The 11,520-nt window shown below is 39.1% G+C and overlaps 1 long non-coding RNA gene across 2 annotated transcripts; it reads right to left on the bottom strand.

Annotated features, from left to right (window-relative positions):
- Positions 1-1,257: 1,257 nt before the first annotated feature.
- Positions 1,258-10,305, bottom strand: LOC149912012 (uncharacterized). Of its 2 annotated transcripts, XR_016462504.1 has the most exons (4): positions 9,968-10,305; positions 9,476-9,595; positions 6,180-6,324; positions 1,258-1,334 (listed from the first exon to the last, which is right to left on the bottom strand). It is a non-coding gene; the product is annotated as an uncharacterized LOC149912012 (long non-coding RNA). The 2 variants fall into 2 exon arrangements; XR_016462503.1 differs by lacking the exons at positions 1,258-1,334; positions 6,180-6,324 and adding an exon at positions 6,531-6,628 and having other exon boundaries at positions 9,968-10,304.
- Positions 10,306-11,520: the final 1,215 nt, after the last annotated feature.

The raw sequence follows: 11,520 nt of genomic DNA, 5'->3' as shown, positions 1-11,520 counted from the left end.
CTTTTTGGTGTGCCAAGTGGTCTCTTGGGGAGACAACGTGGTAAATAGGGGAGACAATGTCCTCTGGAGGAGTGTCAAGTAGTATTTGGGAGAGCAAACGTCAGGTATTTCTCGGAAACCGGCTGTTTCTGGGAGATAGTAGCAGACTTGGTTGGAAAATGACAGGTGTTTGTGAGAAAGCTGGTATTTTGGGAAAAAGAGGCCGTTTTTTAAAGAATAAGCTGGCATTTCTGGGAGAATATGTCCCATCTTTGGGAGAAAACGGGTGTATGTGGGAGAAAATGTCGTGTATTTGGGAGAAAGCTGGTGTATGTGGGAGACAAGGCCATTGTGATGGGAGTCAGTGTGATCTTGAGGAGTGGAAAGCAGTATTCTTGAGATGAAACGTGAGGTATTTCTAAGAGTCCTGGTATTTCTGGGAGAAAATGTCTTGTTTTGTTTTATTGTTTTTAATATTTATATATTTTTTATGTTGCAATTTCAAGGAAACACTTCGATAGAAATTGCTTTTAATTCTTTTGGCATACATAGAAGATGTGAAAATACGCATCATATTTTCACATGAATGTAGTAACACAAAAAAAGTTCAAAGCAGTAACTGATACACTCAATTATAAAAGCTGCCCTTCCTGTGCAAGAAATGTAACTCAGCCCTTGGGCTAGATGCCATTCTGTGTCATTGATGTAAACCTGGCGGACGGTACAAATACTCTGAATTTAAAATGGCATGACTAAAAATGGAGTCTTTCCTCTAGCTTTTAAGTTTTAAGAAACATAAAATATGTACGTATGCTTGGCAACTTTTCCTTTCATTATATACAAAAGTGACTCTCTCTAAAATAACTGTCAAACTAAGAGGGACTGTCAGAAACCTATCACAGGAGGTAATCTATTTGCTCAGGTTGCTGAAGAGCAATGAAAAAGTAGATATTGAGTTTCAGTTTTCAGCACATACATTAAAGTCCCATGCCTGTAATTAGGTCTCCTACCTTCCAAATAGAATTTTTAAAAAGTTTGATACATGATTATTTTAAATTATTTTTCTATAATTGGTTAGTGGTATTGTGGAACACATATTTAAGGATTAATGATGAGAAAGATTAGAAATCCAAAAAGTGTAAAATTCCATGCAAACTCAATTAAGTTTCAAGGACATTTCCATCAGAAAGAATGGAAATGAAGAAAGAACGGAGCCCCCAGGCTGGTTGTTGAGTGAGAATTACTGCTTACCCAGCATCCGTTTGCTTCATCAAATGTCCCCCATCTGCTCACAGAAACCTCTCTAAGATGCTTTTCTGAAGAATATTTGGCAGCATGTTTCCCAGGGCTGATGCCTAGAGGAGAGGGTTACATGGAGACTTGCTGTCTATCTTGATGGCAAACCCCTCCTAAGTAGGAATCCAGAGCTGGTGACTCACTTTGTAGTCTTGTATAGGTCTGGGGCAAGACAACATTATGGCAGTGGGGAGATATTCATGGTCAGGCTGGACAGGCCTCTGAGGTCTCTGACCTCTGTGGGTGTCCCTGTTCATTACTGGGGAACTGGACTCAGTGGTCTGTAAGAGTCCCTTCCAACTCAAAAAAAAATTCTATGATTCTATGATTCTATGAATATTCCTGGTTTTATTACAAGTACAAATACTGATAAAGCCTACATTCAAATTGTTTATTCCTTGCTTTTGGAGAAGCTAAAACACTAGCACTAAGAGTTTTAATCAACGTAGATAATAGCTTGTCAGTTGTTATGCACAGTGGTACGTGCACCCAGTTTGAAATTTCAGTGCCATTAATGTTTTTAATTTTTTAAGTGATATGACACAGTACATGCAATCAACAATAATGAACATACCATGGTTCAGGACCCCTGATCTCTCAGCTAGTAATTTAAAATATTTTCACGTGTAGAGACAAGACAAGTATTATGTCCTAAATGGAGTCTAGGTCCCCAGCACTATTTCTCTCTCTATTTGATCCCTAAAAACAACTGTTTTCTTGCCAAAGATTTTGCATCGTTAAATCTCCTTTCTGAAACAATGAATATTGTGTAGTTGCAGGCCACTTTTTCAAACCTGTGGACATTCCCTTTGCTTCTACTTCTTTAAGCAACCTGCAGTTGCAATACACTTTTGCAGTACAGTCTTGAACCTCTTTATTCCTTGTTTTTCAGTCACCATGGGCTGTGTCTGTGCTGTCTTTGTAACCAGGACCAGGGAATGACCTCTTTTCTCCCAGTCAGTTTTCTCAACACATCTACTGGTGTGGATGAAGCAAGCAAAGGCAACAAGAAAAGCAAATACAATTATACTAGCAAGCAGGAGTATCATTTATTATAGATGATAATCACATGTTGGTTTGTCACTAGGTGTGTTTAATCAACAACTTTCTTTTTGAAATAAGAGTGAAGATAAAAGAAAAGTTCAAATAGGATTCCTACATGTCTCGTTTTCATTAAAGATTAGCTCTGCTACAACACGATGAACTGAGGATAATATAATGTAACGTCCAAACACTTTTTTTCAAGTAATGTTAACACTGAATGAAAGGTATACAGGCTTCAATGAAATTAGGAAGTTGAGGCCTAGTTGAATGCTATTTGTTGTTGAATGGTATTTGTGACAGTGTTGAAAGAAATGGCTGATGTTATTGTAAAGTTACTGTCTGTCATCTATGAAAAACGGTGTTCTGCACAGGTCTGTGAGTGTTAGAAATGGGCTTTCTTGAAGAGCTGTCTTTATGGAAAAGGAGGCATTGCTTGCAAACTGGTAAATTGGGAAAAAAAAAAAAAAAAAAAGTAACATTTCTGATTTCCAATTTAGTTATTAGAAAATCCCCATCATCTCTCTTTATATTATATGAATACTCCATGGTGTCCTTGGGATGACAAGATGCCTGTACTGCTATTTAGATATGCACAAATACAACAAATCCATGGGCAGATCTTTCCCCTACTGCATTTTTTTAATGTATTTCTTTATTGCTAAACTAAAAGGAAAATAATAGTAGAAAAAATTCAATCACCTTAATCAGCACATGCAAGTCTTAAAAATCTTTTTCTTGCTCTGTAATACTGAAAAGACCTGATGGGAAATGTTACCTTCCAAATTTTGCTCTGTGTATATGCATTTCCTATTTAAACCCTCACTCAGCAAGAGAAGGAAAAACACTTCTCAGTTTCAGTGTAAGTGCCCCATGGAATTTTCTACAGGAAAAATATCACTTTAGATCTGTCAGACAATAACATTTTATTACCTCAAGGATGTTATCTGAACCTGAGGTCTAATATCTAAATGAACTGCAGTTCAGATTATTTGAGATTTAGCAGAAAGACAGAGGGATGGAAAGTTTCATAGAAAGATTCTATGGGGAGAAGTCTCATTCATTTATTGTGGATAAATATGATGAAAAGGTATTCATATACCAAGTTTTAATAACTGTATGGTTAACAGGAGGAACAGTAGACAGCTTTGAGCAGTAGCTGACATACAGAACAGGAGAGTTGGAAGAGTAATATTTCCAAGAAGATTAATTTAATTTAAAGGCAGAATGTTTTTTGGCTATTGGAAAGTTCTCTGTTGTGTTGAGCAAAAGGATAGATATACTGGCTGAAAATAAACCTGTAAAAGTGAGGTAATGCATTTACTAAAACAACAATAATTGCTATATCAGGATGGATCATATATTAAAGGCAATAAAACTCTGATTAATAGCTGTCAGGTTATTTCTTTATTTTCTCAAATATTTATTTGAGCGCAACATACTATAAATACTTTAAAGAAAATGTTTATCTTATATTTGTACATGATTGCACTCAGTAATACATGGAAGAGCAGCCACTGAAGTGGGAGGATCATAAGCCCAATGTATGTGAAGAGAGAGAGCAATAAATTTGATTCTTCTCGGCATTTTTCTGTTACAGGTTTTGAGAAACTTGTTAGATTTTAGTACCTGCAAATGTAAATGAAACCAACATAAAATACCATACATAACCTTATTACTTTAAATAACATAGAAAATATGGATTGGAAGACTCGTGTGCATGTTCTTTTTTTCTGTCTTAGACCTGAATAAAGCTGTAAAGAAGAAATTAATGCTCTAGTAAGTCACTGCCAACTCTTGCAAGTCCATTTGGGAGAAAATTTGACACTCCATTTTTTTTTTCTTGTTGTCCTTCTATCTCCTACTCTCCTTTCTGTGTATGTTTATTATTTGCCTCATTTCTGTGAAAACAAATCAGGCTCCATTAATAAAAGCAAAAACTGTTTAAGGCCATCCATCTTACTCTTTCTCCTCAAAGGTTTGCTGCCACTTGTTCTATCACAGAGGACTGCAAAACTTTTTTGCTCCACATTGTTACCCTCTAAAGATAAAATGAATAAATTGCTGAAGAAGATGTTGAAAGACTCTTAATGGTGCATTTATGATCATAACATACGTATTTGTGAGACCTAAGGATTTTTATTCATTCTATTTTTGTTCAATGTAAAATCAAGATTAACTTCTTAGATTTTCTGGACATCCTCGTTGTATAAATTTAATTTTTTACTCCTTTTCCTTGTACAACTTCTGAAATCTGACAGTAAGAACATTTTTATTTTTGTCTCAAACCTCTTTTTTATTCTTTGTCCATCTATTTTTTTTTTCCCCCTATGATGCTTCTTATAACTTTACCAATTACTTTGTGTTCCATTTCATTACGTTATTTATTTTTGCTTTTTCTTTAGGGCAGGATATGTCTACTGCTATGCATCTGCACAGTTCCTACAATGGAGCTTTGATCCTGGTTGGATTGCTTAAGTGCCATTAACATAAACGTGGTTAACAAAAATAGTAGTTTCAGCTTAGTATTTTTCATGCTAAATCAGGTTCAAAACTAGAAGAATAAAAGTTTTTTTGTAAGAAACATAAACATCCATGTTGATTTCATAAGTGAAACTGATTCTGTTTTTGAAGAGCGGAAGAAATTTAAATAATTCATCTGAAAGCAAAGTTCACTTCTGTTTTTATATTCTCAGAAGTGAATCATCAGATTAAACTAGCATGCCACAGTTTAGTGGTAAACCTCTAACACTACCAAATCTACATATGTAGATTTTGCTTTAATGTCACAGGCAACAGAATGTAATCAACTAACAAACAAAACAAGCAAACAGAAAATTCACATCCAAATAAACCAGAAAGAGGAGTTTATAGACACTCTACAGAACTGTTAGCTGTGCTATGCTTTTCAAAAGCTGGAATTTGTCCTACAGACATCTCAGAAGTTGCACATCTGTCCAAGAAGAATCATTGCACTTTATTTCTACTGTACATGTTTATCTTATATCTTATTCTTCATTACTGTTATGTACTATGCAAAATACATAAAGAAAAAAAGCAGTAATCAAACTATACATAGTGTGAGCAGGGCTTTGTGAAGGCTGCAGTACTGTACAGAAGAAAGCCTTGAACAGATCTATCTCAAATTCAGGGTAATAATACATTTATTTCCTACCCACATTGCTCATGTAATCCACCAACTATTTTAGGAACGCCTAGATTCTTAAAAATACAGAAATTAAAGTGATTTCCTGATCAACCCTTACAGAAAGACACAAGTTTAAACATGAAAGCAACTATGAATGCTTTGGAGAGAAAAAAATAGAATGTAATGTTAATAATCCCTGTAATGTTAATAAGCTAAATAACAGTTTCAAAGTTTAGTATCTTGATGCTTTACGGAGCTCCCATAAAATGGCTCTGAGCCTTCCCTTTCTAATGATTTTGCACACCCACGCAACTTGCTCTGTGGGGATGGAAGATAACAGGATTTAGATCCTTGACACACTGCAATTGATTTAACAATAAATATTGTCCATCCTAGTTTTGGGTTACTATAAGATGAAAGCAAAAATGTATATACTGATCTACTGGTTTTCTTTTAAAAAACATTCACCTGATGCTGAAGGCTAATTCTGTAAAGCTGAAACTTAAATCCCAGCAGAAACAGGTTCCCAGATATTAAAAACAAACAAACAAACAAACAAACAAAAATCATAAAAGTATGTATAATGAAATCTTTAGGCATGTGACAAACTTTGTTTTATATATTATATGATTTCAGAACATCTGTCACACACACTCACAAACTTTCCTTAGAAGGAGAAGCAGAAGTTTAGATGATGATAAAGTTATGTTCTTACCACATTAGAAGGTTCCAATTTCTTCCTTCTAGCAAGGTCAGTGATATTATTGCCATTATAGTTGATGCTCTCCATACAGCCTTTGAAATTTTTTTCTGCTGTTAGAACTTGGCTTCCCAGAAAAAGGCATGCCTCCAAAGGTTATCTTTGAATGTATCAGAAAATGAAAGACAGTTACTGCAGGACAAGGGCTTAGAATTTTTGCTTACTAGAAAAAGAAAGTATCAAACAAGTACTGGAAAAGTAGGAAAAAGTTAAGTTTCAAGGACATTTCCATCAGAAAGAATGGAAATGAAGAAAGAACGGAGCCCCCAGGCTGGTTGTTGAGTGAGAATTACTGCTTACCCAGCATCCGTTTGCTTCATCAAATGTCCCCCATCTGCTCACAGAAACCTCTCTAAGATGCTTTTCTGAAGAATATTTGGCAGCATGTTTCCCAGGGCTGATGCCTAGAGGAGAGGGTTACATGGAGACTTGCTGTCTATCTTGATGGCAAACCCCTCCTAAGTAGGAATCCAGAGCTGGTGACTCACTTTGTAGTCTTGTATAGGTCTGGGGCAAGACAACATTATGGCAGTGGGGAGATATTCATGGTCAGGCTGGACAGGCCTCTGAGGTCTCTGACCTCTGTGGGTGTCCCTGTTCATTACTGGGGAACTGGACTCAATGGTCTGTAAGAGTCCCTTCCAACTCAAAAAAAAATTCTATGATTCTATGAATATTCCTGGTTTTATTACAGTATATATCAGTACAAATACTGATAAAGCCTACATTCAAATTGTTTATTCCTTGCTTTTGGAGAAGCTAAAACACTAGCACTAAGAGTTTTAATCAACGTAGATAATAGCTTGTCAGTTGTTATGCACAGTGGTACGTGCACCCAGTTTGAAATTTCAGTGCCATTAATGTTTTTAATTTTTTAAGTGATATGACACAGTACATGCAATCAACAATAATGAACATACCATGGTTCAGGACCCCTGATCTCTCAGCTAGTAATTTAAAATATTTTCATGTGTAGAGACAAGACAAGTATTATGTCCTAAATGGAGTCTAGGTCCCCAGCACTATTTCTCTCTCTATTTGATCCCTAAAAACAACTGTTTTCTTGCCAAAGATTTTGCATCGTTAAATCTCCTTTCTGAAACAATGAATATTGTGTAGTTGCAGGCCACTTTTTCAAACCTGTGGACATTCCCTTTGCTTCTACTTCTTTAAGCAACCTGCAGTTGCAATACACTTTTGCAGTACAGTCTTGAACCTCTTTATTCCTTGTTTTTCAGTCACCATGGGCTGTGTCTGTGCTGTCTTTGTAACCAGGACCAGGGAATGACCTCTTTTCTCCCAGTCAGTTTTCTCAACACATCTACTGGTGTGGATGAAGCAAGCAAAGGCAACAAGAAAAGCAAATACAATTATACTAGCAAGCAGGAGTATCATTTATTATAGATGATAATCACATGTTGGTTTGTCACTAGGTGTGTTTAATCAACAACTTTCTTTTTGAAATAAGAGTGAAGATAAAAGAAAAGTTCAAATAGGATTCCTACATGTCTCGTTTTCATTAAAGATTAGATCTGCTACAACACGATGAACTGAGGATAATATAATGTAACATCCAAACACTTTTTTTCAAGTAATGTTAACACTGAATGAAAGGTATACAGGCTTCAATGAAATTAGGCAGTTGAGGCCTAGCTGAATGCTATTTGTTGTTGAATGGTATTTGTGACAGTGTTGAAAGAAATGGCTGATGTTATTGTAAAGTTACTGTCTGTCATCTATGAAAAACGGTGTTCTGCACAGGTCTGTGAGTGTTAGAAATGGGCTTTCTTGAAGAGCTGTCTTTATGGAAAAGGAGGCATTGCTTGCAAACTGGTAAATTGGGAAAAAAAAAAAAAAAAAAAGTAACATTTCTGATTTCCAATTTAGTTATTAGAAAATCCCCATCATCTCTCTTTATATTATATGAATACTCCATGGTGTCCTTGGGATGACAAGATGCCTGTACTGCTATTTAGATATGCACAAATACAACAAATCCATGGGCAGATCTTTCCCCTACTGCATTTTTTTAATGTATTTCTTTATTGCTAAACTAAAAGGAAAATAATAGTAGAAAAAATTCAATCACCTTAATCAGCACATGCAAGTCTTAAAAATCTTTTTTCTTGCTCTGTAATACTGAAAAGACCTGATGGGAAATGTTACCTTCCAAATTTTGCTCTGTGTATATGCATTTCCTATTTAAACCCTCACTCAGCAAGAGAAGGAAAAACACTTCTCAGTTTCAGTGTAAGTGCCCCATGGAATTTTCTACAGGAAAAATATCACTTTAGATCTGTCAGACAATAACATTTTATTACCTCAAGGATGTTATCTGAACCTGAGGTCTAATATCTAAATGAACTGCAGTTCAGATTATTTGAGATTTAGCAGAAAGACAGAGGGATGGAAAGTTTCATAGAAAGATTCTATGGGGAGAAGTCTCATTCATTTATTGTGGATAAATATGATGAAAAGGTATTCATATACCAAGTTTTAATAACTGTATGGTTAACAGGAGGAACAGTAGACAGCTTTGAGCAGTAGCTGACATACAGAACAGGAGAGTTGGAAGAGTAATATTTCCAAGAAGATTAATTTAATTTAAAGGCAGAATGTTTTTTGGCTATTGGAAAGTTCTCTGTTGTGTTGAGCAAAAGGATAGATATACTGGCTGAAAATAAACCTGTAAAAGTGAGGTAATGCATTTACTAAAACACCATGGGAGTGCTACAGATATCTAGGGGATATATGTATATAAGCTGCTCATTCAGTTTACGTGTTTGTCTTTTTCTTGGATGAGAAATAGTTGCTGTTTATTATTTCCTTAAATGCAACACAAGCTTTTACTCATAATATCCAATCTGAGAACACCGTTCTTGTAACTGCTTATGAAAATCATAGATACAGAAATCAAAAGAAACTGTTTCAATCTGCTTGCATTTAAGGAAATAGGAAGTCTCTTTCCACCCTTGCGCATATTTAAGACTGTTTTCTGACAAACTGCTAGCTAAAGGCTTCAGTCTTTCTTTTTGTGCTTACTCCCTCAATGGAATAGCTGAGCTTTTGTAACTGTCCCTACTTTGAAGTTTTCTAGTGGATCCAGGTTGGTTTAAGTATCCTCTATTCCTCACTTCTGTCTTTTCTACCATTTTCTTCAAAAAGGAGCATGTTAAGAACATAAATTTCTATTCTGTTAAGAGTCTTCTCCTGCAGTTAGCTGGTTAGTAAATAATACTTTGCTCACTCACCTCACTCAACCTGCTGGCCACATTCTTTTTAATGCATCCCAGGATACCACTGGCCTTCTTGACCACAAGGCCACATTGCTGGTTTGTGGTCACCCTGCTGTCTACAGGGACACCCAGGCCCTGTTTGTAAGAGAATGTGATTGACTTCACTTCTTCCAGCAAAAAAAGAGAAGCAGGTCTAAGACATCTGTTTATCTCCAATTTAAACAACTTAATTTAGGTAGAATTATGTGTTTTACAGCTATTCACGTTGCTGTGAAAAGAAGCGCGGCTATACAAATAAGAAATCGCGCGGCTCTGCCCTCGCAACTCCCCCCGCCCCGCGCACGGAGGCGGCCCCCAGCCGCAGCCCCCAGCCGCAGCCCCCAGCCGCTCCCCCCCTCGCGCAGCGCCACTCCGAGGTGCCGCCTGCCGCAGCGACGGCGGCGGGGAGCCCTCGCGCCCAGAGGCGGCCTTCCCGGGGTCTGCCCTCTCCGCCCCCCTCCCACCTACCTGAGGGCAGCCGGCATCCGTCCGCGCAGCGGCGCACAGCCGGTGGCACCGCGCGCACAGCCTGCCTGCCTGCCTGCCTGCCGCCCTCCCTCGGACGAGGGTCCCCTTAGACGAAAGCACAGCCCCAGCCCGGCCGCTACCGCGAGGGACCGCGCCCGCGGCCGGAGCCCGGGGGCCGCGAGGAGGGAGGGCTGAGCGCCCGGTGACAGGTGAGGACGGCCCCCGCGCCGCTCCCTACCTCGCGCCGCTCTCCTCGCAGCCGGCGGCTCGCTTACCCTCGACCGCCGCCGCCCCCTCGCTCCGTTCCCCCGCCCTAACGCGGAGTTCAACGCGACCCCGCTAGCCGCGAGGCCCCGCCCCCCGCCCCGCACTGACGGCTCTCTCCGCCAATAGCGAAGAAGACGGCCGTCCTCGAGCTCCGCCCTCACCTCCTTCGACCAATAGGAGCTATCCGTGGTGCTGCCCCTCCGCCTTCCCGGCAGGCTCGGTTGGCTCGCAGCTGCCGAGCAACGGGCGCGGGGCTGCGGGTGGGGCCGCTGAGGGCGGTGGCCGGGCCCCCGCTGCGGGCCGGGGTTGGTGCCGCGGGATTGTGCCCGGGGCTTCTCGTTCGGGAGCTTTCGCCTCATAGATGGACGTTTTTTGTTCCCCTCCCCTTTTTCCCTCTTGGCTCAGCCATCAGGAGGATGGAAATATCTCCCGCACTCTCAAAGCTGTAATCTCGGCTTGCAGAAATGATAACTGGTATGTGAAGATGTTTCTAATTTTTTTGTTTCTTCACTTGTTTGTGAACCTAGGGTAGGGAGAAAGAACTGAAGTAACCTGCAGTGAGATTCTATCACTTTTGTAACTCCTTAAGCATAGTCAAGAATGTATGTTTGTGAACTACTTTATTAAGATAGTCCTGGTGGAGTATACTTTATATCACTGGGAGTCCAGGATTTTCTGAACAGTTCTTAAATCAGAGTCTATTACTTACAGGGCCTGCCTTACAGCATAAGATCACATGGCAGTGCCTTCTGCTTTCAGTATTTTACCAGTGCTGTGGTACAACTGGGTCTGGTTAATACCTGTTCAGATACAAGACAGAGTAAGGAAAATGTGTTTATTATTTCAGATCAGCCCTTTTGTACAAGCTTGTTATTATCTTCAAGAGAACAGATTGATGCTTTTGTTTTCTGTAGCAGAAACGTTACGTATAGAAGAAAACAGCACTTCCAAAGAGCATTGCTTTTCTGAGGACTCTATGGATTCTGCACTTAATTCAGTAAATCTGTCAAGCCCAGCCCGTCAAAATTCCACTGAATATCGTACTTCGGGGAGTGCAGCATATTACAGGAATTCCTTTCAGCCAGTGACTGCTACCTCAAATTCAGCCCCGATCCTGCGCCGGCTGTCATTGAGCTCTGCTGGGAACAGCAGTTACTATGAAGTCAGTAGGAATCGAATACAGAGGAGGATTGAAGGTATGCCTGAACTTTCCAAAGTATGTAACAGCTTTTATGAACATGCAAAGTCCGTGAGTTATGAACAAAACAAAAGCATCAATCTGTTCA

Source organism: Phasianus colchicus, unplaced genomic scaffold (assembly GCF_987193195.1).
Source record: "Phasianus colchicus unplaced genomic scaffold, bPhaCol1.hap1.1 HAP1_SCAFFOLD_45, whole genome shotgun sequence".
In the NCBI taxonomy this organism is placed as follows: Eukaryota; Metazoa; Chordata; class Aves; order Galliformes; family Phasianidae; genus Phasianus; species Phasianus colchicus.
The sequence above is the reverse complement of the archived record's forward strand: the minus strand, read 5'-3'. Positions and strand labels throughout refer to the sequence as shown.